We start from the raw sequence: 25,756 nt of genomic DNA, 5'->3' as shown, positions 1-25,756 counted from the left end.
AAAGGTACAGGTTATTGTTAGTCAGGGCCATTCTTTTGTAGGGATTATTAAAAGTCAGATTACGTTGCGCTAAAAATATTGTGTATGAGTTTAGTGTTGATCAGAATAAGTGAAGAGAGAAATGTCTGAGTACGTTGAGTTTTGCTCAGCTGTTTGAAAATCAAATAGCGTAAGAGGTTTACCAGCACAGCAATTCATACATTTTTCTAAGGGGTGTTTCAACCGGCGTAACAGCCACAATGTTGAATGGAAGCATGCAAACGTATATGCACTGTGGTGTACAGGTGCCGGATGTCAATTTGTGCGATGCAGTTCAATGCCCGGTGCACTTGGTCGGTCAATGCAGGAACGGTTAATGCTGTTTGAGCCACGCAGGATTAGCCGAGCGGTCTCAGGCGCTGCAGTTATGGACTGTGCGGCTGGTTCCGGCGGAGGTTCGAGTCCTCCCTCTGGCATGGGTGTGTGTGTTTGTCCTTAGGATAGTTTAGGTTAAGTAGTGTGTAAGCTTAGAGACTGATGACCTTAGCAGTTAAGTCCCATAAGATTTCACACACAAATTTTTTTTTTTTTTTTTTTTTTTTTTTTTTTTTTTTTTTTTTTTTTTTTTTTTTTTTGCTGTTTGTAGATGACACGGGAGTTGTCATCCGATGATGTCCCATACGTGCTAGATTGGAGACAAACTGGAGTTCGAGCAGGCCAAGGAAACATTTCGACACTTTGTAGAGCACAACAACAGTGTGTGGGTCAGTGTTATCCTGAAATGCCGGTCATGAATGGCAGCACAACACGTCCACTCATCAGACGTACAGATTTGCAGGCAGGGTGCATCGGATAATCTCGAGAGTGCTCCTGGTGTCATATGAAATCGCATCTCAGACCCTAACTTAGGCGTACGTCCAGTGTGTCTAGCATGCAGAGAGATCGGTTGCACAACTTCAAGTAACCTTATAATTACCACACGGAGCTCGCTGGCACCGACGTAGCGCCAGCGCTTTCACTAGAAAACAGAACTGAGTTCCAACTTTCCCTCCAATAAACTCGCGCTTGACACCACCGAAGTCGCAAATGGCGGTGGTTTGGGATCAGCGGAATGCACGTTACGGGGAGTCTGGCTCGTTTCTGTCCTTGAAATAACCGATTTGTAACTGTTTTTTGTGTCACTGAGGTGCAAACGGCTGCTCAAATGGCTGCTGCAGAAGCACTATGATGCGCCGGGGCCTCACACCGGAAACGATGGCCTCCCTCTCGGTATTGCCAGGTGCCCGTCCGGAGCCCTGGCCATCTTGCGACCATAGGTTCTCATGAACACCGCTGCTAACAATCATGTACAGTGGTTACATTCCTGCCAAGTCTTTCTGCAGTATCGAAGAAGGAACACCCAGCTTCTCGTTCAGACTCAGTGAGGTGTTGATGCTGCCGCCTTTAAGCAGTTCTTGACTAACATCAACTCACCACGTCCAATCTCAAAGGTACACTACTGGCCATTAAAATTGCTACACCACGAAGATGACCTGCTACAGACGCGAAATTTAACCAACAGGAAGAAGATGCTGTGATATGCAAATGATTATATTTTTAGAGCATTCACACAAGGTTGGCGCCGGTGGTGACACCTACAAAGTGCTGGCATGAGGAAAGTTTCCAACCGATTTCTCATACGCAAACAGCAGTTGACCGGCGTTGCCTGGTGAAACGTTGTTGTGATGCCTCGTGTAAGACTGTTAGCAGAATATGGAATCGGTGGGTTCAGGAGGGTAATACGGAACGCCGTGCTGGATCCCAACGGCCTCGTATCACTAGCAGTCGAGATTACAGGTATCTTATCCGGATGGCTGTAACGGATCTTGTAGCCACGTCTCGATCCCTGAGTCAACAGATGAGGCGTTTGCAAGACAACAACCATCTGCACGAACAGTTCGATGACGTTTGCAGCAGCCGGCCGGCCGAAGTGGCCGTGCGGTTAAAGGCGCTGCAGTCTGGAACCGCAAGCCCGCTACGGTCGCAGGTTCGAATCCTGCCTCGGGCATGGATGTTTGTGATGTCCTTAGGTTAGTTTGGTTTAACTAGTTCTAAGTTCTAGGGGACTAATGACCTCAGCAGTTGAGTCCCATAGTGCTCAGAGCCATTTGAACCATTTTTGCAGCAGCCTGGACTATCAGCTCGGAGACCATGGCTGCGGTTGCCCTTGACGCTGCATCACAGACAGGAGCGCCTGTGATGGTGTACTCAACGACGAACCTGGGTGCACGAATGGCAAAACGTCATTTTTTCGGATGGATCCAGGTTCTGTTTACAGTATCATGATGGTCGCATCCGTGTTTGGCGACATCGCAGTGAACTCACATTGGAAGCGTGTATTCGTCGTCGCCATACTCGCGTATCACCTGGTGTGATGGTATGGCGTGCCATTGGTTACACGTCTCGGTCACCTCTAGTTCGCATTGACGGCACTTTGAACAGTGGACGTTACATTTCAGATGTGTTACGACCGGTGGCTCTACCCTTCATTCGATCCCTGCGAAACCCTACATTTCAGCAGGACAATGCACGACCGCATGTTGCAGGTCCTGTACGGGCCTTTCTGGGTACAGAAAATGTTCGACTGCTGCCCTGGCCAGCACATTCTCCAGATCTCTCACCAGTTGAAAACGTCTGGTCAATGGTGGCCGAGCAAGTGGCTCGTCACAATACGCCAGTCACTACTCTTGATGAACTGTGGTATCGTGTTGAGGCTGCATGGACAGCTGTACCTGTACACGCCATCCAAGTTCTGTTTGACTCAATGCGCAGGCGTATGAAGGCCGTTATTTCGGCTACAGGTGGTTGTTCTGGGTACTGATTCCTCAGGATCTATGCACCCAAATTGCGTGAAAATGTAATCACATGTCAGTTCTATATATTTGTCCAATGAATACCCGTTTATCATCTGCATTTCTTCTTAGTGTAGCAATTTCAATGGCCAGTAGTGCAACTAACTCCCACGATCGTTAGAGTGCGTATTTAAAGCAAAACTGATTTGCATCGTACTTGCACGATTGGCACGAAATCTGAACAGATATCATTTTGCAGAAGACGAGACACGCCTACCAACTTCCGTTATGTCGCACAACTTCTTCTAGCGATTTGTTTTCCCGTCAGTGAGTTTTACACGGTTATGGCTCCTGAGTCACTTTATTTCCATGTTAGAGCTTATTTTCCACTTTTCATATTAATCATGGGAAACACACAGGAACAGAACGTATCAGCACAGTATCAAACACTCCCCTTAATGAAATGGTAATGTCCTCCGTCAGCAAGGACACAGGGATCAACAACCCCCTCCCCGATGTACCCCTGCAGAAAAGTGTGTTTCACAGCCTTCCACAACACGGGCACGAAGATTCTGTACATTTTGTAGCGGAATTCTATACACAAGGGCTTTTAAATGCCTCCGCAAGTAAAGGTCTAGTGGATTTAGTTCTGGAGAGCGACGTCAAGGAATTTGTCCGTCTATACCAACCCCTTTGCACAGAATATGTTATAGAAGCCTTCGAATATCAACACTGAATTGTGGAGGGGCTCCATCATACATGAACTAAAAGTTTTGTCGCACTCTTAAAGGTACATGTTCTTGCAGAACAGATAGAGTATTCTCTAAGAAAGCATGCTAAGTTTTCCCGTTGAGGCTAGGTGGAATAACATGAGACCCTGACAAACCATCAACAGTAATTCCGTCCCAAACGTTGAGAGGAAATCTTTGTCGGCGACGAGATTACACAATTTCATGTAATACAGGTACGTTCTGTTTCTGTTTCCCATGAACAATGAGCTTTAATCTCTAAATACCATATAAAAGGCAATGTTGTAATTACTGATTCTCTGTCTCATCATCACCCAGCCCAAACCAGTAAGGATAGAAACTTGATATTTGGCGAGTGTGTTGATCTTATACTATAGGCGTCGTTTAAGAATGGAACTTTCAGAAATTCCACACCTAAGGGAGTGAAATAGAGAATGAAGTTTTTTTTTAAATATGTCGCTATTAAGGCAATTTTCACGCCAGGCCTACGAAAACGGGTATTTTGTTTCTTGGTCAGAAATAAATAAATCCGTGTTTCAGCATGTTTTGGAAATTTAACGCCTGTGTGGGTGAAACAATGGGAGAAAGTTTTTTTTAAAAAAAAGAATTCATTATTAAAGAAATACTAAAATATTTTTAAAGCTATATCTGTGAAAACTGGAATCTGACTTGTCGATTACAAATAAAAAAATACGTGCTTCAGTATTTTTGGAAATTCAGCCGCTAAGGGGGTTAAATAGGGGATGCACTGTTCTATGAAATATTTCATTACGAACGCGTTTTCAAACCTAAATTTACGAAAATTTACATATGGCTTCTCAGTTACAAATTAAAAAGTACAAGTGTCTCTGTTTTTGGAAATGCAAACCCAATGGGATGAAATAGGGGATGAAATTCTTTGTGGAAATATTTCATTATGGATCCATTTTTGAAGCTACATCTATGAAATTTTGTCTTTGGATATTTCATTAGAAAAAAATACGCGTGTCACTGTTTTTGGAAATTCAACACCTAATGGGATGATATAGGGGTTGAATTTTTGATAAAAATATTTCATTGTGCAAGTATTTTTAAAGCTAAATCTATGAAAATTGGTATTTCGGTTCTGGGTTAGAAATAAAAACACGTGTTTCAGTGTTTTTGGAAATTCAGCCCCATAAGGGAGTGAAACAGGGGATGAAATGTTTTATGAAATATTTCGTTATGAAAACATTTTCAAAGCTAGATCTATGGAAATTGCATTTGGCCCCTCTGTTAGAAATTAAACAAATACGCGTTTCACTGTTTTTGGAAATTCAACCCTTTAGGGATTGAAATAGGGGGCGGAAAACATTAAGAAAGTTTTTCGTTACATTAAAAAAAAACCTATGAAAATCTGTATTTCGCTTCTCGGTTAGAAATAATGAAATATGGACCTATGTGTTAGGGGATCAGAGTTCCTGTGAAAATATCACCACAAGATCCCAAAAGGCATGATTAACAAAAATCTTGGACTCCGGCTTCCAAAACCGCTTTCTGATCAGAAGTACATTAGGAAAAGACAGTGCCTCTATGGCCTCAATTATCGTGAAAAGTTCAGAAGGGGTTGCAGTTTGTGGTCAACATAAAATTTTCATTAAACAAAAAGAAAAAAAAATAGCCTGTGAAGATAATACAGACAAAGTGAGTGAAGCCGGGAGCGGTAAGCTAGTAAGGAAATAAAAGAGTTTCCTGTCCCACGTCAACATAACAGATTTCTTCGTCTACGTGTAAGGAATGTTTCCTGAAAGTCTGGCCGTATCTTTCCGATGCGCGCTGTGTATTTTTTGTTGATAGATAACGTACAGTTATGGGAGATTCTGCAACTGTTTGAACCTTTTATGATATAACAGTCTCAATTTTGAATATTTTTTTAGATCTGAAAATGATCGTTCAGTGTGACCGAATCTATGTATCAAATATGACTATTCGCAAGCGAGACTGTTGTGATAACTATTTTAAAAAGTATATATCGTTTATCGTCAACGTTACACTTCCACATAAGGGTACAACTCCAGAACTAATATTTACGGAAAAGATTTCCTAACAATTAAAGTTTTATTAGACGTTAAAATATTTCTCTTTCACACATGCGCCCTTGCTCCTGCCAGTGTACGTTCTATATGCTCTTTGTGCCAGCCATCGTCAGTTTATGTACAGTAAAACTGATTTATCCTCACCCGTTTGACTCTAGCCAGTGGCATTCGTTTGCACATTAGGCAGCTGACAAAGCTGTTGGTAGAAAGCGATTGGTTAGTGCTTGAGGGGACGTTCTGGCGGTTTCCGTAATGTGAATTTTAGCTATGAGTAAATTGAATCCTGTTCCCACAAAAAGGATAAAGCTAGGCTCTGAAGTATTTTGGTTTCATTACAAACTGCGTCTTTTCGAATCACCAATTACTATTTTTATCCTCCTAGTGGCACTGGTAAACAGTGAAGTGATAAATAATGTCGCGGAGAGATTGGGGATCAACCCCCAATATGTCCGATAATCAATAAATCAGCGGTGTTTCTTTTGCAAAAAGTAAATAAGAACAGATAAGATCCGCATTCGCCTGCTTGTATGACAGGCAGTCAAAAACAAGTGTTAACACAGTACTTTCACACAGAGTCCGAGCTTACGAAACACATACACACACACACGCACACACACACACACACACACACAGACTTCGCAGCATACGGTACATTTTACAGAAAGCCCAGCAGAACGAATTTTTAATCCTTCTTGAAATCCGCTGAAACGAGTACAGAGTGACTTCAGTTTCGCAACATGGAAGTGTACATTCTACTTCAACATCTAGCTAATCCAATACGGCGGCCGAAGCCCCAAGGGGATAACACATTTCGGAAACCGCCACAACTTTCCCTCAAGCACTAATCAATCGCTTTCTCCCAACAGCTACGTCAGCTGCCTAATGTGCAAACGAGTGCCATTCGCTAGAGTCAAACGTGTGAGGATGTATCAGTTTTACTGTACACTAATGCCATACGATCATTTCATTTTTTTTTTCATTGTCAGGAGAACAATTCTCTGTTGCAGATAATTTTTTTAGTTAAAATTCTTAACCTACAACGCAGTTGGTTTCGTTTTTACGCAATAAGTTAAATTTCAGACTGACGTCTTATGTTCCAATAATTTCGCAAGAACTACAAAGAAAAGTGTGAACTATAAGCTAAGGTTTTAATGCCCTTTCTCAGCTCAGTCAGAGTACGATTACCGTATTAGATAAGGTAGTTTTGTACGACACTACCAGCTGAAATAAATGCCCTGTTGTATATTTCAAACAGACATTAAATTTCAGAGCTAATTCTCCTTCCTGTAGTGGTTCGCAGGCGATTAACGAACGTCGGAGCAGTTAAAAACCGGAACGTAGTCACAAAACACCAGATATGATTCCTCTGCAATGTATTCGGATCTCAATTAGTTTGTAATTAGATAAGGCGAGGATATACGACTGTACAGGTCGATACACAATTTATTTCCAAGCCTTTGTCAAACCTCATTACGTTTTCTAATTGTCGACCGGAAGTTAGCAGATAAAGCAAAAGATCCAATCTTCTCGATATTTTGTGTTACGTATTTCCATCTTTTTCCTCCACTACATTTTCATACCCACTGTATCTGGCAGTGGTAAGTTAATATTTCCAGTTATCTCAGCACTTCTGTAACTAATCTTACATCTTGGGTGTGCTTCCCAGATACATCTTCTACTGTTACTCATATTTACAACACTCATCTCTTAGTACATTATTTGTCTTGTTACATGAGAGCAATGTAGTCATTCCTTCTCGTATTCTCCTGTAGCAACCATTTCACCTCCGAACAAAGCCATCTCTCAGACATAATGCTTCCGCAACTTCTTATCTTGAAGCCGGTTCTGAGACCAGTAAAACACTGTGTTAAAGACAGCACTCCACCACTGGGCTGTTTTCGCCAGATATTTCTCAGATTTTATGTCTCGCATTTGAACGTAGTTCTGCTAGTGTCTCAATCAACCACCTGTACGTTTTATTGAACCTTAATCAAATCTCCTTGTTAAATTTCTAGTGCATTAGCTTCTCCGTTTCATTTAACAGTTCCACCAGTTCGTGACTTCCAGTGAGCATGGATATGTAATGTCTATTATCAGGTTTTCTACCACATCTTTCATCGTCTCGTTCACATACAAGATAAGCAGTTGTATCACTAAGTTACAAGGTGTGCAACTTTGCTTCCGCCGTTTTCCCCCCAACATTTGAGGCTTTAATGAAACAAATTGGTTACACATGTCTCATTCAAAGTGTTGGTCAGCCAGGCCATGCGCCATTGATCTAAACGGGTAGCAAGAGGGAGCAAGTCTGGAGAATACGGAGGGTGGCGTAGGACATCCCATTTTAACGTTTCTAAGTACGTTCTGACCTCTTTTGCAACGTGGAGTCGAGCGTTGTCGTGCTGCAAAATCACTTTACAGTGCCTCTCGCTGTATTGCGGCCGTTTGTCCTTTAATGCTCTGCTCAAACGCATTCATTGTGTTCGATAACGAGCACCTGTGACTGTTTCACTTGGTTTTAACACCTCATAGTACACGACGCCGAGATGGTCCCACCAAACGCAGAGCATGATCTTGGAGCCGTGAATATTCGGTTTGGCCGTCGACGTGGAAGCATGGCCGGGATATCCACATGATTTTTCGCGTTTAGCGTTATCGTAATGAACCCATTTTTCGTCCCTGGTCGCAATGTGATGCAGAAATCCCTTCCGGTTTTGCCTCTGAAGCAACTGTTCACATACACACAAACGCCGTTCAACGTCTCTTGGTTTCAGCTCACACGGGACCCAAGTTCCTTCTTTCTGAATCACGCCCATAGCCTTGAGACGTTCTGAAATGGCTTACTGTGTCACTCCCACTAATCGTGCCGATTCTTCTTGAGTTTGATGCGAGTCTTCACTCAGCAATGTCTCAAATTATGCATCTTCGAAAACATTCTCTCTTCCACCACTATGCCGGTCTACGACGTTAAAATCACCTTGTTTGAGGCGTTGAAACCACTCACGACAGGTTCTTTCTCTAATATAGTCCTTACAAGACGTACTTGAGAGCATTCGATGAGTCTCAGCCGCTGTTTTCTTCATATTGAAAGAAAACAGTAACACCTCCCGCAGATGACGAAAATTAGGCTCGTAAACTGACATTTTCAATCAAGAACAACTTTATGGTGCAGACACAAATCGACTACCGTTTGACTGAGGTTATATTGACCGACGTCCAAGCTAACTACCTTACGTCTGCGATCTGTTTCTTTCGACCGCTACTTATCGTTGTCGCCATCTATCGCCAAACGGCGGAAGCAAAGTGTACACCTTGTACAATTTTACTTCACTTTATTTTCAACAGACTTCTGTAGACATGGCAACGCGTTCGTTTGTCTCTGTTTCCTCTTTATTGTTTAAAAATATGAAGCTTTCTTACGTTCTCTGAAAAACGATTTGTGCTGGATGTCTATTTCACTAATTACAACAATGTATTTTGATACAAATCTTAGTGAGAAGTTTGTCGAATTCCGCAGATTTCTCTTCTATCTGAGCTACTGTAGCGCATCTCATGCACGTAATGAGTGCTCCAATCTGTCGCTTTGCGATCCAGTATTCCATTTTAGTCGCTAAGAAACTTTTTTTGCAGCTTCTGTTTAGCCTCTAACCACATTTCTTTTGTATGGATCTCGGAGTGAAACAAACTGGAAGCTGTATGATTTGCATGGGTGCGACAACTTGCGTGGCGTCAGAGTGGTTTTAATGCGAGGGAGGGCTGAAAAATAATGCCTCCGAATTTATTATGTGAAAACTATTAAAGCTTTATAAACAAAGCAAGCGTTATTAACATTCTAGATCTTTATTTTTCACGTGCACATATTGATTTCTCAATATAGTCGCCCTGATGACAAACACATTTCTCCCATCGTCAGCTCACTTTGTTGATATCGTCAATGTAGAATGTTTGACCTTACTGACGGAGCCACAACCTCATCTCTGTTCGCACCGCTTCGTAACTATCAGTCCTCGAATGTGTTCTGTAAGTTTCGAGAATAGATGAAAATCGGATGGAACCAAGTCTGGAGCTGTACGGAGGATGATCGAGGTCAGTGAACCCAAGGCGCCGGATTGTTGCAGATTTCGCAGCGCACCTGTGTGGTCTGATATTGTCCTGGTGAAGGGAAGGCTGCTCCATGTGTAGACGAACTCTTCGAATTCGAAACTCGATTACAGCACACTGTTTCTCACGCATCGACATAGTTACGTTACACATCACGAAGTTGCACGCTACAATTCGAAGCCCTCTAGCAGCAGAGGGTTGCAAAAAATACATAGATATGAAGAATACAGACGTAGAATATTAATAACTTTTGTTTTATTCTAGAAGCTTTAAGAGCTTCCACATTAAAAATTCGAACGAATTACTTTTCAGCACGGCCCTATAAATTTACCAGAAACTCGTCTCCTATATTCGCCTCTTTCTGATATAAAATGTCCGACATATTTCTATATTCATTGAAGGGCCAAAGAAATTGGTACACTGGCCTAATATCGTGTAGGGCCCCTGCGAGCACGCAGAAGCGCTGCAACACGACGTGGAGTGGACTCGACTAATGTCTGAAGTACTGCCGAAGGGAACTGACACCATGAATCCTGCAGGCCTGTCCGTAAATCCGTAAAAGAACGAGGAGGTGGAAATCTCTTATGTCCGGGGAGTTTGGGGGCCAGCGGAACTGTTTAAACTCAGAAGAGTGTTCCTGGTGCCACTCTGTAGCACTTCTGCATGTGTGGAGTGTAGCATTGTCCTGCTGGAATTGCCCAACTCCGTCGGAAAGGACTTGAATGGTTGCAGGTGATTAGATAGGATGCTTACGTACGTGTCACCTGTGAGAGTCGTATCTAGACGTATCAGGGGTCCGATATCACTCCAACTGCACACGCCCCACACCATTACAGAGCCTCTGCCCCTGATAACTGAGTGGTCAGCGCGACAAAATGTCCTAAAGGCCCAGGTTCGATTCCCGGCTGGGTCGGAGACCTTCTCCGCTCAGGGACTGGGTGTTGTGTTGTCCTAATCACCATCATTTCATCCTCATCGACGGGCAAGTCGCCGAAGTAGCGTCAAATCGGAAGATTTGCACCTGGCGAACAGTGTATCCAACGGGAGGCCCTAGTCACACGGCATTTACATTTTTTTCGCTTGATATGCACGGTCCATGGATTTATAAGGTTATCTCGATACCCGTTCACGTCCATCCGCTCGATATAATTTGAAACAAGACTCGTCCGGCCGGCCGCTGTGGCGGAGCGGTTCTAGGCGCTTCAGTCCGGCATCGCGCTGCTGCAGCGATCGCAGGCTCGAATCCTGCCTCGGGCATGGATGTGTGTGATGTCCTTAGGTTATTTAGGTTTAAGTAGGTATAAGTCCAGGGGAACTGATGACTTCAGATGTTAAGTTCCATAGTGCTTAGAGCCATTTATTTCGAGACTCGTCCGACCAGGCAACACGTTTCCAATATCAACAGTCCATTGTCGGTGTTGACGGGCCCAGGTGAGGCGTAAAGCTTTGTTTCGTACAGTCACTAAGGGGACACGAAAGGGTCTTCGGCTCAGAAAGCCCATATCGATGATGTTTTGTTGAATGGTTCGCACGATGACACTTGTTGATGGCCCAGCATTGAAATCTGCAGCAATCTGCGGAAGGATTGCACTTCTGTCACGTTGAACGATTCTCTTCAGTCATCGTTGATCCCGTTCTTGCACATCTTTTTCCGGCTGCAGCGATGTCGGAGATTTGATGTTTTACCGGATTCCTGATATTCACGATATATTCGTGAAATGGTCGTACGGGAAAATTCCCATGTCATCGCTACCTCGTAGATGCTGTGTCCCATCGTTCAAACTCACTTAAATCTTGATAACCTGCCATTGTAGTAGCAGTAACACTTGTTGTCTTATATAGGCGTTGCTGACCGCAGCGCCATATTCTGCTTGTATTTGAATACGCAAGCCTGTCAGTTTCTTTGGCACTTCGGTATTTATAAGAGGCAGTATCCCGACTGACCTATCATCAACCAGCCAAAACCGCTAAGGACAGGAACTTCGGCGAAGGTGTTGATCTTGTAATGTAGGCGTCGTTCAAGTAGGTTTTTAGAAATCTGGCTTAAAGGGGGTGAAATAAGGGTTGAAATGTTCTGAGAAAATATGTCGCAATTAAGGCAATTTTTAAGCCAGAACTACGAAAATTGGTATTTGGTTTCTCGGTTAGATATAAAGAAATACATGTCCAGCATTTTTGGAAATTTAATCCCTGTGGTGGTGGAAAGAGGGTCAAAGTTTTTCTGAAAATGAATCCTTATTAAAAAATTACTGATGTATTTTTAAAGCTACATCAATGAGAAATGGTATTCTGCCTGTCTGCCTCTGTTACAGATAAAAAGACTCGCGTTTCAGTGTCTTCGTCCATTCAGCCCCTAAAGAGGTGAAGTAGGAGATGAAATGTTTTATGAAATATTTCATTATGAACGCATTTTCAAAGCTAAATTTATGAGAACTTACATTTGGCTTCTCGGTTAGAAATAAAAAATACAAATGTCTCTCTTTTCGGAAATTTAACCCCTAGGGGAGTGAAGAGAGCTGCATCAAACCAGTCTCAGGACTGAAGACAAGAACAACAACAACAGGGGAGTGAAATAGGGAACGAAATTCTTTGTGGAAATATTTTATTATAAAAGAATTTTTGACACTACATTTTTAAAGCAAAGCGATGAAACTTAGTATTTGGCTCCTCCAATAGAAATAAGAAAATTCGTTTTTGGAAATTTAACCGCCTATGGCAGTGAAATAAGGGATGAAAAGTTTTATGGAATTATTTTATTAGGAAAACATTTTCAAAGCTTAATCAATGACAATTTGTATTTGGGTTCTGTGTTAGAAATCAAAAAAATCTGCTTCGCTGTTTTCAACCTCTTACGAGGTGAAACAGGAGGTGCAAAAGTTTAAGAAAATAATTCGTTGGATTAAAATATTTAAAAAGCCAAATCTATTAAAACTGGTAATTCACTTCTCGGTTATATATAAAGAGAGATGTGTTAGAGAATGAAAATTCATATTGAAATATCACAACAACAACGCAAAAGGCATGATTAAGAAAAACCTTGGACTGCGCTACGAGAATCGCTTTTTGGTCAAAAGTACTTTGGGAAAAGGCGATGCTTCGATGGCCTTAATTAGCGCGAAAAGTTTAGAAGGTTTTGTAATTTGAGAGTGACATAAAAATTTGATTAAATAAAAAAAAAGGAAATCTGTGCAGACCATACAGACTGCGCGAGCGTACCAGCCGGCGCTGAGCTAATATGCAATATATCTCGAACTACAGTTCGTGATACTAAGACATGGTGTTGTGCGGATTAAATCCGTTAAACCCGAACGTAAGGGGGGGGGGACGGAGGGGGGAGGGGTGCTTTCTCAATATCATAACAGAAAAAAACTGTTCGCATACGTACACTGAATCAAACATTGAACTAACTCTACGGACTTGCCCGTGCAGTTGAGGATATGGCTCTTGGGGTAACATTTTATTCTTGTAACATTCTATCCTTGTAAATTCCTGCGATGCACTAACAGGCCATTGAGCCAGGTGTTACGCTGTGCGTCTGTCAGCTCAAGTTGGAGCTAACGAGTAAGTACATCAGCAGCGACAACCGAGAACGTTCTGACAAATAAATCGAAATCACTCTTCGACGTGCAGTGTCTTGAAACCTCTTCGAGAATTTATGACGAAATTTTTCAGTTGCTGAAAAGGAGATCTGGTCGAGAAATGATTGTCTTGAGTTATGAAAAATATTTCACGTCATCAACTCGGAGCCGATTTTTCCACACAATTAAATTTTATTTTCTAGCATCAGTCTTGTCCGCCATATCTGTCAGCAAATCCTTCTTCCCTTGCATTAAATGGCTTGATGAAATCAAATAATCGGTGATGTCGATCATAAAAGATTTTGTGACTGCTCTATTTTTCTTTATTCAGTATATTTCCTAATCATATCGTCTTTGTAACGATCCAGTGAATATTTTTCCAACTCATAATATTGCGATGGTGTATTAAGCACTTTGCATGGCGTTCAAAAAGCAGTTCCGATTCAGCGTTGAATGAGTTATTTTTCCACTTTTTCTAAACAAATGCGTAGACACAATGGTGTTCCTAATTGAGAACATAAATTTAATCTGACGCAATTATTATTGTTGGCAAACTGCGACAAGGCGACTGCCTCACTCTAGGGGCGTCAGGCTGCAGCCCCGCTTTTCTTTTCTTCTCCTGTCCCTCTTCGCCCCTCAGCACGACTCGCAGCGGCGCTCCGAGCCCTGTTTGGCCAGTCCTGGTCAAAATAGTGCCAGCTCACTGATGTCATAGAAGATTAAATCAAAATATTTGTCCAGTTTAGTGCCAAAATTGCCTCTTTACGTAATGTTAGTATTTCCTTTGTTTTGCAAAGAATAATGAAAATATTTTTGGGAAATGTTCTCAAACACAATTTTGACCATGGGCTGTTAGGATGTACAGGAAGTTTCAAAGACTTTCGAGCACCAAACGCTGACTGGAAGTATTTTGCATGATGATGAGACCTCTTGTTTACAGGTAGACTGAAACTGTTCTGTTAGTGGAGGTGCATATTTGATAAAACATCCACACCCTGTCCTCCATATGATTCATCACATGCGTCGGGCGGGTCTTGCACCTGCCCGAATCAATGGAGCGCTCCGTTAATTCAGAGACAGCGCTGACGTACTGTGTGGTAGGAGGCCCAGAAAGCTTCAGGCGTTGGTTGGGATGTTTTGCACTTTTCCAGAAAATAGAGGTTAAATTTTTCTCTGTTCCAAGAATTGCCAGTGAGATATGATTCTTGAAAGGTGACTGTGTGCAGCATTGTTATTTTCAACCACTGAAGTTATCAGCCTAATATTGAATTTTCGTGAGAATCTTCCGGTTTTTCTAAAGATGTGATGTTTTTATGTCCATCGACACCGGATTGCGCTGAGTGCATAGCTGTTATGTTTTAACTAAAAAAATTCGTAGTTTTCTTAAGGAAAATGTATGGTTATGACTTCCCAGCATCTTGATGCTCTTGCGTAGCGTATCGTGGTCTCTCTCTCTCTCTCTCTCTCTCTCTCTCTCTCTCTCTCTCTTTCCCTCTCTCTCCCCTTTAATTTAATTTTAATGTGCTTTTTTTGTTCATGCTACTTGCAGATCATTTTTTTTAAAATCAAATATTTTAGAGTAGTGACTAAACCTAATGAAACTCGTGTTCATGTTTCTCCTCAGAGTCGACTGGAAAACAGAAAACGGATTAAGATATTGAAACAAGATGTCCGATAAGCGATAATAGACTAAGGTGTTAAGTCTTGTGCTCTGGTTGCTACATGTCACTTGTTTAAATTACTAATCAGCTGAAACAATCACCCAGTCCCTTTTGCAGGTTGCCCCTCTAGCGGCTACCAGCGCCTACAAAAATTTGGTTATTAGTATTTCATATTTATATTGTTGATCCAATTTAAAATTTCAAAATGTTACCATAGTCTACTGATGAAGTATAATCTTACGTTGCAGGTTTACCACAGTGAGCCAAGTATTAAAGAAAGAAACCGCCAGGCAGTGTAAGTCGTCACGCGCAAATGACCGAAACCAGCATTTAACATTGAGAGAACTTTACACATAATGTCAAATAATTTCAAAACTTTTTCTGGCTGTCACACCTCGAAAAATAACGCAGGTCATTACTACACTTTTCGCTATTGATTTAACAAAACCTCAGCATCAGTCATGATGTTTTAATTTATTACTTATTTACTACTGATTATTCGCAGCACATTTTGCAGACAGTATACACATATACCACTGAATGTACGTGCAAAACTATATCATTTTACGACACACAGTTCGGCAGATACGTCATAAGCATCGATATGCGTGGAAAACTAGACTATACTCGTACTGCGAATGATTCGAAACTGGTAAAACCAACAGAAATAGGGTTTTACGCCTTCAGCCGTAAAGGTTTTACATCCTTATCATCAAATATTTAACAAGTTAACTCATTTGTAAAGTAATCAGACGTTTGAAGCTATTTTGTGCACGGGAGACCTATGCTTTTAAAAGAATCGAGGGTACTGGTGTTATGTAACAGAACGCTAAAAAAATTGTTTTCATCTATCTGTATATATAGTCGTGTCAGGCAATGTCCTGACTGACTGTCTCATCATCGACCAGCCCATACCGCTAAGGCAATAAACTTGAAATTCGAAGAGGCTATTGGTTTTACACTGTAGGTGTCGTTTAAGAAGGGACTTTTCGAAATTCCACCCTAAGGTGGTGAAATACGGTATGAGAAGTTTCGTGAAATATGTCGTTATTAAGGCAATTTTGAAACTATATCTACCAAAGTTGATATTTAGTTTCTCGGTCAGAAATAAGGAAATACGTGTTTGAGCAATTTTCTAAATTTAACCCCTGTGGGAGTGAAATAGTGAGTGAGATTTTTCTGAAAAGAAATCATTATTAAGTAACTACTAAAGTATTTTCAAAGCTAGATCTATTAAAAGTGGTATTTGACTTCTGGGTTTTGAATTTAAAAAAATATGTGTTGCAGCGTCTCTGAAAACTCCACTCTCAAGGGGGTGAAAGAGGAAGCACATGAAATGTTTTATGAATGCATTTTTAAAACCCAAATTTTTGTAAATTTGAGTCTGGCTTCTCTGTTAGAAAGCAAACATACGTGGTTCCGGGTTCTATAGTGACTTAACCGTATTAATAATATCAGAATCTTTGCCTGTGTTCTGACTACTTTGTTTCGTTTGAGAGAGAAAGAGAGAGAGAGACGGAGGGCGGAAGGGGGGAGGGAGAGAGGGAGAGAGAGAAAAGTGGCATTAAATTTCTCTATATTCTTGTGGAGTCTGCATTTTCTGAAAATTCAGTCAAGCTCTGACTTCATCACTTTTAGTATTCTTTCAATGAAGTGATGTCTGAATTCTTTTTCAAATAATCCGTCTCAGTAGCTGAGCGGTGAGCGCGACCACGGTTCGACTCCCGGTGATGTCAACGATTTTTCTTTAATTGCAGGACTGTGATACCCCCTGATGAGGGAAGTGGAGGCTGCATGTTGTGGGATACCGACAATGCCGGAAGAGCGGCGGTTTGAACCCACCCCTCTTCGTACTGCATTCGATGACGCGACATATTGCAGGATGATACGACGATCGGCCAATGCTGAATGGCCTCACAGGGGCCAGTAGAAGCAGCTTTAGCTTTCCATACCTTCTGCATATAATTGGGAAACACAGTTCTTCTACAGATGGTCGTAATATCGTGTACGCAAGGCATTGGTGGAGCTGTCATTTGTACTCAGGTAATTCTGATTCATTTGTATTCAGGTGAATTTCAATATTCCGAGATCCACAGTGTCCACTGACAAAGCAGTGGCCCATGGTCTTCACTTAACGATCAAGAGTGGCGACGTTTGTGTAGAGTCGTCAACGCTAACAGACAAGCAACACTGCACGAAATAACCGCAGAGATCAATGGACGTAAGACGAACGTACCCTTTATCACAGTGTGGCGAAAATTGCCGTTAATGCGCTATGGAAGCAGACGAGCGACGCAAATGGCTTTGCTAATATCACGAAATCGCCTGCAACGCCTCTCCTGGGCTCGTGGCCATATCGGTCTGGCTCTAGACGACTGGTAAACCATCGTCTGGTCAGTCGAGTGCCGATTGCAGTTGCTAAGAGCTGATGGTAGCATTCGAGTGTGGTACAGACCTCACGAAGTCATGGAACCAAATTGTCAACAACGCACTGTGCAATCTGCTGTGGTTCCATAATGGTATGGGCTGTGTTTACATGGAAGGGACTGGGGCTTCTGGTCGAACTGAACCGATCACTCACTGGAGATGGTTATGTTCGACTACTTGGTGACCATTTGCATCCTTTCATAGACTTCATGTTCCCAGACATGTCACCAGGCCAAAACAGTTCGCGATTGATTTGAAAATCATTCTGGACAATTCGAGCGAATGATTTGGCCTATCGCCCGACATGAATCCTAATGGACATTTATGGGGCGCAATCGAGAGGTCAGTTCGAGAAGAAAATCCTGCACCGGCAGTATCTCTGCAATTATGAACAGCTATAGAGGCAGCTTGGTTCAATATTTCTACAGGGAACTTCCAACGACTTGTTGAGCCCATGCCACGTCGAGTTGTGCACTACGCCGGGCAAAAGCAGGTCCGACGCGATACTGAGAGGTACCCCACGACTTCTGTTTCCTCAGTGTACAGCCTATATAACGCGGAGTAGTGTAAAGGCCCGTACACACTGAGCCTGAAACATGTTTTCAAAACATGTTTCCGGCTGCTTGATGTGGACACCATTTGGAAACATGTTTCGAAACACAGTCCGTAGCAGTGTCGGTACAGATCAAAGGAAACAATGTTTCAGGCTAGCTACCACTTGTCACCGCTGCACGGCGCTAGCGCGCGTGTGTGTATGTGTCGTCAACTGTTAAGTGGTGTTGTGTTTACTATAGTGTCGTTTTCGCTTTATTTTTCTAAAATAATGGAGTGGTCGAGGCAACAAATTGTTGATGTAATTGCCATGTACCAGGGAGAGGATTGCTTATGGAACGTCCGGAGCAAGGAATATAAAAACACTGTTAAAAAGCAAGATGCACTTGCAAAAGTTGCAGCACTTTTGGCACGGACAAGGGAAGTGTAGAGAAAAAGATATGATCGCTTGTGGTTGCTTACAGGAGCAACAAAAGAACAATTATTTCCAACAGACCATCTGGTAGTGGTACAGACACTGCATATGGTTCCATCTGGTTCCGCTATCGGCTGCTGCAGTTCTTGGACGATGTTCATGAGCCGAAAGAGACAACAGATACAGTGGAAAATGAGGTACGAAAATTATGCTTGTTTATCTTTATTTGTATTTTATAGTACACAGTCACATTCACCCATAGTTATTTTGCTACGGTACACTTGCTTGTGAGCCGGCCACGGTGGCCGAGTGGTTCTAGGCGCTTCGGTCCGGAACTACGCGGCTGCTACGGTTGCAGGTTCGAATCCTGCCTCGGGCATGGGTGTGTGTGATGTCCTTAGGTTAGTTAGGTTTAAGTAGTTCTAAGTTCTAGGGGACTGATGACCTCACCTGTTAAGTCCCATAGTGCTCAGAGCCATTTGAACCACTTCCTTGTGGGCTTAAATGTAATTAGCAAACTCGTCTCTAATTTGTTTATTCGTGGAAGCAGTTTTCCTTGGTATATTCTGTGGTGCAATGAAAACTGATGCAGTGTCATCTCGTCTCCACGTGCCTGGAATCATCTCACCTGTTTGTAAATCGTAGAATCGAAGCTTCCATGTGGGATATACTGGTTCCTTGCCTCAGCATTTCGCCTTAAAAAATTGTGGAGACATACAGCTGTAAGTGTGACAGTTTTTGCCTTTTCCGGTTGTAGCAACATAGGTTTTCTAGACACACAAAAAACTGAAGCCATAATGCCGAAAGTGTTCTGAACAACCATTCTAGCCCTAGAAAGTCTGTAATTAAAAACTCTCTCTTTTGAACCTTTAACATGTTTTCCCCAGTAGGGTTTCATAATATTTTCCTGTAAGGGAAAAGCATCGTCTGCTGCAAAAACATATGGTAGGGGCTTTGTGCCACCTGGTAAGCATTCAGCTTGTGGCAAGTTAAGTTTCTTTTTGTTAATTAACTCACTTATGCTCGCGTTTTTTAACACACCACCATCTGATATTCTGCCCTGGGAGCCGATATCTGCGTAAAAAAAGTTGTAGCTGGCATCGACGACAGCAAACAACACAAAACTGAATGAACCTTTATAGCTATAATATTCACTTCCACTACCAACAGGGCACTGTAGCACGATATGTTACCCATCAATTGCTCCGACACAAGGGGGGAACTGAAGAATCTGTGAGAAAAAACATGCTGCTTCACTCCAGTCGTTTTCAGTCGCAGGTATCTGAAAGAAAGAAATTTGATTTCAGGTTTTCGTACATTCGCCAGAGGACACAAATGACGATGAAGAGGTTGCGGCTGGACCTCCCAGTCCTCCATCACGAAAAATTAGAAGGATGGGCGAGAAAAATGATATGCAGCAACCCTTCAAAATTACAACTCAATTATTAACTAAAGTGATGCAAAAACAAGAATAGAACAAGAACGATGAATGTAGTACATATGGGCAGTATGCGGCATCAGTTTTACTGAAATTGTCAGAGTTAGAAAGAGCAAAAACAACGGCTTTGCTTAATGAAGTGTTAATAAAACAGCATGTAGCGTATTTGGAAAGTCAGCAGTCGACAGTGGGTATGAATGTGGCAGGGCCGTCATCATCATCAAGTAATAATTCCCCTGTTATATTTACGAGTTATGAAGACAGTGACAACGTAATTGAAGAAGTTGTGTTTGATGAGATATGTAATGTAATTGAGAAATAATAACACTTCGAAAATATGCTTATTTAACGATGTTTTTCATTCACTTACCTTTACATAATCCTTCAGTACTTCCACCAGAGCTCCATATACTTCAGGTAGTATTTGAGATATTGTTTGCTTCGAAATGTGAAATAAATACGAAAAGCTCTGAAATGAATCTCCTGTAGCCAGTAAACGAACGGTAACTGCAAGCCTTTGGTTGGCTGAAATAGATTTCCTGAAATTCGTGTCTTTTTTTTAAACAAATGGTGATATCATATTTGCCAGATATTCAAAATCGGTAGATGAGATCCATACTCAGCTCACGTAGCAGGTTATTTCCTCCAGTTCTTCTATTGAATGTTTTTCTCCACCAGCGACGAGGACGCCTTTCATTTTGTTTGTGTAAACATTCCAGTATTAGTAATGCAGCGCCGCATATCATTATTGTTTCTTCGACACCAGACATAACGCAGCAGCAGATACGAACACAATGACACAAGGTACACCGCAGACGGCGTGAATACACAACAAGAAATGTTTGCCGCCAGTGTGGACGGAAACAGAGACCAGAAACAAAGTCGGAAACATTTGCGAAACATCGCAGAAAACAATGTTTCCAACAGAAACATGTTTCCAGTGGCAGTGTGTACGCGGCTTAAGAAATTAGTACTCTACAAGAACAGCAGCCACGCTATGTTCGGCTGAAACCTATTCTGAAGGACAGAGCATTTCACGTCATTCACGTCTGAATATTGTTCAGCTGAAACCTATTCTGAAGGACAGAGCATTCCACGTCATTCACGTCTGAATAGTGTTCCATTCAGGTATCTATTCTCGTTTCCTGCACAAACTGTACTCTTATTAAAATATATGTAATATTTTTGGGTTCTAAATCATAACACTGCTTAGACCAGTGGTTGTCAAAGATTTTTTGCTCAAGAGTCAGTGCTGACATTGTGGAGCGGTACGTCGGGCCGCACATATCCCGCTGTTATTATTAATTGGTAAACTGCGTTAATTAGTATGTTACGTGCCCACAACAGACTAGCTATGCTAATGGTGCGATAAGCTGGCTGCCGGCTCCCAAGCACTGGTCGTTAAAAAGCCAACATTCGGAACACTTCGCGTCGATTGTTCTCTATTTCACATTGCTGACACCCTCAGCGATCGCAAAGTTATGATACCGTAACTGCCTGACGAAATGTTGTTGTGTTGTCTATGTGAGTGGATGATTAAATGCTTAAAATTCGGTAACTATACTTAATTACCTTTAAATATTTTACGCAATACGAGATGCGATCACGAATGCTCACCAAACGTTTTGAATGTCATTTTTCTTCGACTCATTGTGTTCTGTTATAACAGGTATCATTTAATTTGAAATTCCTTGCTACAAATATGTACCGCTTTCGAAGGTGACCGTCTCTACATTGTGAATTCACGAATCCATATAACTTTCTTTTGAAATTTATACCGCAGCAGCAGAACAGTAGAGGCAAACACGCCTGTGAGTTGTCAGCGGTGGAAGGCAAACAAGAAAACGTCCCCTCCCTCACCCGCAATGATGATTTCGCGGATACTACAATACACGGTACAGATCATGAGGTGCAGGCGCAGGAGCAAGCCGCGCCGTTGACGTCAGAGTGAACCCGACTAGCGCTCAGTAGCCCACAACTGCAATAATCTATTTGTTGTACTAGCGTTTGAGAGGGAAGAGAAGGTTGTTTACGGCAGTGCGAACTCTTTTTAGTGATTGGCGATCGACTTCAGAGTTATGCTTAGTTATCAGTGTACTGAAGGATTTATACAGGAAGTTTTTCAGTGAAAAATAATGTCTTGAAGCATGGTCGCCAGTTGAACTAACCACAGCACACAACTGAATAATTCAGGAATTAAGTTGCATATATTTCCTAACAAAATGAGACGAAACAAAAATGGATAAATGATTCTAAACGTGCAGAATCGTTTTTAATTGAAAATCCTCATGTCTGCTCAACACATTTTACTGATTCGAATTATGAAAAGAATTTGAAAAGCGAACTGTTGAATAGTTCTCGAAACGGGAGATCAAGAGTGATGCTGCTCTAACAAATCTACCATCCTGCATCACTGTGATTTAGGGTGGAGGAATAAGGCTAATCATGAGATAAATATTCGGGCACAAAAAGAAAGCTACCATAAAAAATGTAGAAGATATCTCACAGGCAAATATACTACTACCTAATGAGAAAATTATCACTAGACAACACATTAACCGTGAAAAGGAACACTGCTGTAAATGCGGCAATGTGTGCTTACGTCTTCAGAGGCTCTACACTAGCATTTCACCCACCATAGGAAAAAAATCTAATATAAAGCTAAATAATAATAACAATAATAACAATCAACTAAAACTTGGAAAATATCGATTGCATTCATACCTGCGAAGGAGATAAATATTTGTGCGCCACGTGCCTGCGAGTTTCAATGCAATGAAGCGAGGGGGGAGGGTGACGTCACAGCTCACACCTCGCCTGCGCTTTACCCCTGCCGTGTATTCTAGTATCCATGGATAAATCTGTCTGCACATCCCCTCAGCTACGCCTCTGAGGTGACCAGTAGACTTTTTGCGGGCCTGCTTTTATTCCTCCAGTGTATTTTTTACTCGACGAAAGAGTCGGGCCGGCCTTTGTGGCCGAGCGGTTCTAGGCGCTTCAGTCCGGAACCGCGCTGCTGCTACGGTCGCAGGTTCGAATTCTGCCTCGGGCATGGATGTGTGTGATCTCCTTAGGTTAGTTAGGTTTAAGTAGTTCTAAGTTCTAGGGGACTGATGACCTCAGATGTTAAATCCCACAGTGCTTAGAGCCGTTTGAACCATTTGAAACAGTCGGGTACAGCGAACAGTTGTACAAATGGTAAGCATTTATTCTTTAACGGTTTCGGATATACGTTAGTTCTTCTTGGTCAAAAACATCAATTAAATTTAAGCACATCTTAAAATATTACTGTTCCTGTTGGTATATTTATTTCTTATCCAGCGGGAAAACTGCTCTCCTCAGATGCTCTTAACGTTAGCTGTTGTCAGCTAGATGCATAATTAATACTATAAAAGACGGCTGACAACTGCGGCCTTCGAATACTTGATTCGGCCCACATACGGTCACTGATTTAGACGTATACACAATTTTCGTCAAAATACATAAAGGAAATCGTGAAGCAGAGAAATTTGTAATTAATGTTTTTGAAGAAACTCACACTTTTGTTTTAAAACGCACATAAATTCGTGACCCGTGGCTCTGAAAACGATGAGATAAAGGTATTTTGCTAAACTCAGACAGAAAATGAGTTTGTCCCACATTTTTGAACTATAGCTTACTGTTATCTCGCGTGGATTGGTAATCAATTTCATACATGCACACAGAATTTCAGTTCAACAGAGGGTGAAACAAACACTGAATACATTTGATTGGATCACAAAAAAGCTGACTTTTGAAGCTAATAAAAGTCTGTAATGAGCAAGCGGAGGACGGGGCGAGTTTCGACCACGTCAGAAGGGGCACTGGCTCAAAACATTGTTCCTTGTCAGACATGAGAGCGCTCTGATTTAGAGTAGTTGACATCTGATCTCCGAGGTCCAAAGTTACGACGTCGTTACGACAAATACCGCCTGCCAGATAGATAATCGCTCGAACACCTTTCTGTCCTATAAAAAATACGTAAAAACTCTATAAAGGTTTACAATGTACGCTAATTTTGATGTCTGTAACGTCAAAAAGCCGACAATGGTGAAATTAGCAGCGCGGGGTAGCCGTGCGGTCTAGGCGCCTTGTCACGGTCCGTGAGGCTCGCCCCGTCGGAGGTTCGAGTCCTCCCTCGGGCATGGGAGTGTGTGTTGTCCACAGCGTAAGTTAGTTTAAGTTAGATTAAGTAGTGCGTAAGCCTAGGGACCGATGACCTCAGCAGTTTGGTTTCACAGTCCTTACCACAAAATTTAAGAACGGCGAAATTTTCACGCCCAGGCAAAAGCTTAAAACTTTGCGAGTTATACTTCGAGAACTATTTGTAAGTTAACGGCTTGTCAGCGCCTCTTTATCTGAGTAAATCTATCTGAAACTGTCTACCAAAATTCTGGAAAATGATTACCAAACAAACTAATTCCTAATTTAAACTAGCGTACTGTGCAAAACTTTGATCACAATAAATTATACGAAGAATTCAGCTGGTTTGCTGAACATTGTCTACAAACTGATGTTAGCTGTTTCTATAAAAATGCTGTGCTACCTGGAATGCATCCTGACTTCTGGAATAAATGCGCAACTGACCTTACAAAGCTGTATTTTCACTTACCTCTTGTCTTGACAAACATATTTGCGGATTTCTCGAAAGCAGTGCAGAGCATGCTGTAGCAAAGCAATATTAAAACCTACGATTGAAAATTCCGAACCACAAAGTGCAATGCGCGTACGTACATAAACGGATTGAAGGGAAAGGAATTTTAACTGGTAAGAAATTACTTCCGATATAATTCAAATGAAAACCTAATATCGAAAAGAAATGTTTTGAAGATCAACTGAATGCTCAGTATAGTATTTAAGAAATATCTTTGCGCAAGTGGAATCTCATCTTCCTATTAGAGCAATCCATACAACAGTCCTGTTATCTGAACTTCGTTACTACAGTCTCAATAATATAAAGCAAACCTGCGTTCTTACCTCAGTCTCCCAACATTCCAGAAAACCTCACAGTCAATCTCCTTAGCTTCTTCCTCCATAATTGCAGCAAAAACATTTGTACTCCAATTCCATCAATCTCATATCACACTTATAAAGAACAGTTCCTGACCATTCTTCAAATCCGTCTGCTACTCAACACTGCTCTATTTAGAATCTGTGTAACTTTGCTAGCGCTCTGAGGCAGAGGTGGCGTAGCAACACAAAGATATTGTAACAATAGTCAAAGATTAGTCAGTTATATGGTTTCTTTCTTTATGACCTATGCTCGTCGATATTTACGTAAAAAAAAGAATTTACAGAGTGACCAAAATAATAAGCATACCTCACATACGGATGTAGTGAAATATACAATTTTCGTTGATTATCGAGATACCTCGTCCGGTAACGGATTTTTTCCAACGTCGCGTACTTAATTTTGCCTTGTATAAGGCTAAGAAAAAGTTGTTCGTGCGTTTTTTTGTCAATATCTAACTTGTAATACGTCTGAAATTGACAATTTCTATCTCCTACAAAAATGACGTAAAAACTCTGAAAGTCACGTATGATATAAATGCCTACAGTGTCTCTACGCATATTAAAAATCTGTTCTTAGTTTTAATTAGAGCCAGACTTATACTCTTTGTTGAACATGAAATAATCGCGTCCGTTGAAATTTGACCCAAACTGGGTGGGGACTTAATCGAAAGTTTTACATTTGAAGTACATCTGCGCTAACCACGAAAATATTTAACTGATGTTGATGTCATCTCGTAACCACAAGGAAGCAGTTACCTTCAAACGCCTCATTTGTGGAGCCATGTTTGCTGGAATGCTTTTGCTTATAACGCTGCATACTTTATGCCGTTGCAGTTTTCGCTGCGATTATGATACAGGCCTTCTAGAGCCACCCTCTAGCTGAGATGATGACGTGAAGCACGCAAAGGCTTCGGAAAAAAGAAAGTTTCTTGTCCACGACGAG

This window comes from Schistocerca serialis, chromosome 9 (genome assembly GCF_023864345.2).
Source record: "Schistocerca serialis cubense isolate TAMUIC-IGC-003099 chromosome 9, iqSchSeri2.2, whole genome shotgun sequence".
NCBI lineage: Eukaryota > Metazoa > Arthropoda > Insecta > Orthoptera > Acrididae > Schistocerca > Schistocerca serialis.
This window is presented reverse-complemented; position numbering follows the sequence as displayed.